The sequence below is a fragment of the Merops nubicus genome, unplaced genomic scaffold, assembly GCF_000691845.1.
Source record: "Merops nubicus isolate BGI_N331 unplaced genomic scaffold, ASM69184v1 scaffold5995, whole genome shotgun sequence".
Classification (NCBI taxonomy): Eukaryota; Metazoa; Chordata; class Aves; order Coraciiformes; family Meropidae; genus Merops; species Merops nubicus.
The window spans coordinates 263,616-268,611 of record NW_008607560.1 but is presented as its reverse complement, the minus strand read 5'-3'; the positions used below and the strand labels follow the sequence as shown (position 1 = coordinate 268,611).

General features: G+C 33.8%; 1 protein-coding gene across 1 annotated transcript in view; it reads left to right on the top strand.

Annotated features, from left to right (window-relative positions):
* The window catches only part of LOC103772636 (usherin-like), a 103,311-nt gene that overhangs the window by 42,891 nt on the left and 55,424 nt on the right, over positions 1 to 4,996 (top strand). The window lies entirely within an intron of this gene.

Sequence of the window (4,996 nt, the reverse complement as noted above, 5' to 3'; positions counted from 1 at the left end):
AAGAGTGTATGTGTGTTTGTATCAAATACGGAAACAAAAAACTGGCCCCTTGCCAAAAGCCATTCCTCTGCAGACCATTAGGAGTGCTGTGTTGAGGGATTTGATTTCTTGTTAAAGATTATGCTACTTTGAAATATTAGATGTGAACCTGAATTTTCCTGTTAGCATCTAATAAAGATTATGGCTCTACCTGCTGTAGCAACTAGCAAATGATGTGTAGAATGAAAAGGTAATGAAGACTCAATGTTCACAGCAGATGTGCTTCAGATTTTTTTTTTTTTCTTTTTGTTAACTCTACAGTAGTTTTAGTCTAGCTGTATGGACTCCAGACTCATTCAGTGGATAGGGTGCTATAGGCACAATCCTGGAGTTCAGTTTCCAGTTCAGTTTCATTTGAAAGGGATCAGTTTGAATGGTCCAAGGCAGCACTGTAGTGCAAACCGAAGCACAGTATAATGCAGAAGGTTTGGAGACTTGCTTCAAAAATACATAGCTAATTCAAGGTAAAACACTAACATAGATTTACCTTCTGATACTTGGAACATCTGTAGGTGACTGGAGTATCTGCAGATTGCAGTCTCTGACTTCAGCTAAAAATGGGATCTTTTAATGCAGTTTTATCAAATATCTCTAAGATAGGAAGAGTTAAAATATTTTCAGCTTGATTTTAAATCTCTTCCATAGTTGAGCACAATTAAGAAAATGCTCATATTCACCTGAGCAAATATATTTAGAAGATATTTTCTTGGGAGGTCTTATTCCTTATTTCAATCTAAACAAGTGTTTTGGGTGGTGGCTTTTTAAAACATTGGAAATTGTGCTTTGAACTTATTTAATGACAGCCTGCAAATATCCATTTTCCATACTTTTTACAGTCATATATGACATTTAGTTCTCTTTAACATAATCTGTAGTAGCAACACGATTGTTCTTAAACAAGAACAAACATAATATTACCTTTAAGTGGTCTGTGTTTTCAGATAGTTGATGTTAAGGCTAAATTTATTTGAATTAAAAAGCCATATTAAAAAATCTAGATACAATTAGAAGATACATTCTTATCATTTCTTTACTCTGCTTTTAACAGCATTGCCCAGTAAAGGGGTATTTTGTGAAGTGTACTGCGTAGTTGAAACTTACAAGTTGTAGAAATATAATTTTCCTTCTAGTTTTATAATTCTTGGCCACTGGAGAACCAAAATGGGCTTTACTGTAAGTCAAAGTCTTCTAGAGAAATATGTAGAGTAGAGCTTAGAATAATGGTGCCAGTTTAAACTGACTTCAGGCAACCTTTGGTTTTCTTAGAAGGCTTTCACATACATCTGAGCAGAAGCAGAACCACCACATACGAGTTAAGAAAACTTGCTCAAATAAAAGATTCTGTCTCTACATTAATTATTTAAAAAAAAAAAAAGAAATTGAGGTTAAGAAAGAAAGTGATATGTCAGAGGAATGAATTCCACAATCCCACTGAATGCTAGATTTCTGTCATGAGTACATGTTGTATTCCTTGCTACAATTATGCATTTTGAAAATCGTCTTTCTAAAAATTAAGGAGGTGTTACAGAATAGCAATCACAGTAGCAAAGAGGAGAGCGATATCACATCAAAAAACCCATAAGCAGTCTGTACTTGCTAGAACAGAGGAAGAAGTGTTACTCTAAGAGCATTTGGTATTCTGCTTATGATCATGTGAAAACTATTTGTAAAAATTCATAGGGGATCTAAGTTTTGCAGTATTTTAAGCAGAAGTGTAGGGCCTGCAGTCTAGCTGTGATTTGAACAGAAATTTGAAGTTTTTAGATGGGTCAAATTAGAAAAAAAAATACAAACTGACAATGTCCCTTTAATTAGAACACACATTGTGAAATGTTACTTTGTAGGGATTAATTATAAATATTTAATAAGATCTGGAAGTTCACCAAGCACTCTTGCAAGACTTATGCTACCTTGTGAAAACAAACTAAATACATTTTAATGATGTGTCTGCCTTATCAGATATTTTCTGTCGATGTTAATGGGTTGTTCCAGTAAGTGTCATATTTTTGCTTTGGCATATATGCATTGTAACTATAATTGAATGGTTGAATTAACCATATTCATTCAAAGTTAAAAAAGGATGTTGCTTAATTATTTCCCTCATTCTTTAATGAATATGTCAGTATCTACTAAGTGTGAAATAAAATAGCAGTAGTAAAAAAAAAACAATTAATATTTGCAAACATATCACGAACTACTTTGAATTTTATCAAGGATTTTTATTGAGAATTTTATCAAAGAAATCCAAACAGATTTTTTTTTTTTTTTTGCTAGGCAACCACTTAAAAGCAAAACCAAAATCCATCTTGATTTTTGTCTATCATTGGCATTGATAAAACTATCCTGTAGTTTTACAACTATGTTTCTTGGACTCCCAGCCCAGTGAAATGAACATATATTATTATTTGTTTTTTTAAAATAATTTTCAATTCATTATGCATTTGATGAAGGAAGTTTCCAAATATAAACTTTTTTGATGGGGAGGAAGTGAATGTTTTAGAGAAGAAATTGCACTGTCAACAAACAATCTGTTTTTAACATCTGTCCTGTGCTAGCAGTAAGTGACCACAACTGGGGGGTTATAAGAAGGTTTTAGGATTTGGGTTAGCTTTCTTTTTTTAGTATCTTTCAAGGCTGACAAGCTCTTAACATATGGCGGCGTATGTCCTTGTCACATTTACACTTAATACCACTAAAATTACTGTCTTGAATTTATCTGGCATATACATCTGGATAGTAGTTGTGCAGCAAAGAAATACCAGAAAATAAAAATTTGTGTAATTCATTACAAAGAGAAGTCTTAGTTTAGTTATTTGCATCATCATGTCACAAAATTTGGCATACCAAATGGAATTCCTTTAAAAATTTTTCTTTTCTGAGTTCTGTTTTGATGAAGAAATATGTTGCTATGAAATATGAGATAATGAAAACCAAAAAGGAATGCTTAAGAAATACTTGAAAATGCTGAGGGGCCAGATTAAAAGAGAAGCAGACATAAATTGTCACAGAGGTTGTATTTCATCTTTGGAAAAAAAATGTTCAGCATCTTCATTTACAAATGTTTCTGGTAATGCCTCGAGTCTTGCTTTGGGAAATAGCTCTTTCTTTTATAAATGGAAACTGAGGCACCAAGAATGGAGTCCAGATTTTATTAACATTTATATGCAAAGAGTAACTTATAGACATGAGTAATATTATGTTCAAAAACTTTCCATAATGTCACATTGAAAAACTGGAAATAGCCCATGAAAAAACAAGACAATCAAATGGTGTCCTCCTTGCCTTAGAACCTCAGAGCCTCCTTGAAGTTTGTCATAGAGAACTTAAAAGATAAAGGTAAAGGGAAAACAGACATGTTACTAATTCTAGAAATAATAACAGAAAACAGAGCTTAAAGCAACCATGACAAATGCTTGAGAAGGGTATGAATGGAACTGAGAGAGTAACTGGCTGCAGTAAATGCTTCAGGTCCTTGGAGTTTCCTGTGCAGGTAATTATTGGTCTTAAATATCTGCAGTCTGAAAACTGGATATGGCATTGCTGATTTACTAAGAATTGAATAAACAAACTCTTCTGTAATGACATAAAACCCCTTATCTAAGCCTTATTTAAAGGTCAGTCTGTATCTTCATGTTAAATGTTGGAACTAATGATACATAGTGTGTGAGGAACTGTAAATATTAACTATAGTAAGTAGTCACTTAATAACAAAGACTTCAAGCTTGCAGATGCAAGCAAACCAGCAAAAAATGCACTTTTTGCTGAGCTCTGTGCCATAATTTGTGTATCTTTAAGATAGGCCTGGGAGGAAGCTGGTGATATCAGATTAATAAGAAAGGAAATCAAGCAGGTAGGTGGTTGACTGGAGTTTTAGGAAACAGTGAGCAGAAAGGCCCCTAGTCCAGCAGTCTTACCTGCCTGAAAATTTTAGGTAACTTTTGACACGCCTGAGAAAGCTACAGATTTGTCTGTGAATCCATCTCTGGAAAACTGTTGTTATTTCACAGTTCAAAGATCCAAGCTTCTAAAATAATCTGTGTACAAGTGTAGCTGAAATACTGAAGGAACTTGTTGCAGTCTCAGATACCTCATGATTTGTTGCAGAGGTGTCGAAATGCCAAAGGAATTCTGAATTGGTCATTATCCCTAAGCATTGTGATCTGACATTTTTAAGTTTTACATAATGGTAGTTGCCATCTGCTTACCTCTTATGGTTGTCATTGCTACCTCTTGAAAATTAAGAAGGCTGTTCCAGTTTGAAAATGATTTTCAGAGTTTTATCCACTGTGCTGGTGCTTCATTGTTATTGGAAGTAGCTGTCGTAATTCATAGTACCACATATTTCTTGAATGTATGTGATTTTTCACATATTCCATAGAAGTGCCCAAGTGATTAGCCAATCTGTTAGTTTTTTCTTCTTCTTTTACTGCACTAAAATTCTTATTAAAAAATAAATAAATCCTATGCAATAGCTTCCTCAGAACAGTGAAATTAACTCTAGAATACCTAATAACTGTGGCTAAATTAAATTCAAAAGCTTATTCCAACTAGACAAGGTAGAAAGAGGGAAAAAAAACCACAAGATCTCTTCCAATTTAATATCGTGAGCAAGTCAGAGCATTGGGAAAACAGAACACATGCTCAACTCATCAGCTGTAAAATGTATCTTCTCCCTCTCTTTTATTTTACAGAAGTCCTATAGGGCTGGATGGAGTAGATGTCTGATTTGAACATAGCTTTGAATTTTAATTCTGGAGAATTTAAGTATGAATTAATTTACTGAGCAGCCTGATTGTCAGAATTAGTGTGGTTGCATACGCTTGATTTTTGTAGGACTTGGTGTGGCTTCAAGTAACTTCACCAAAAAAGATGCATAAATGAAAGAGGAATTGAGTAGAAATATGCTGCTTTTAATAACATCTGTCCCAATGTTTGAGATCTCAGTTGTCCCTTCCCC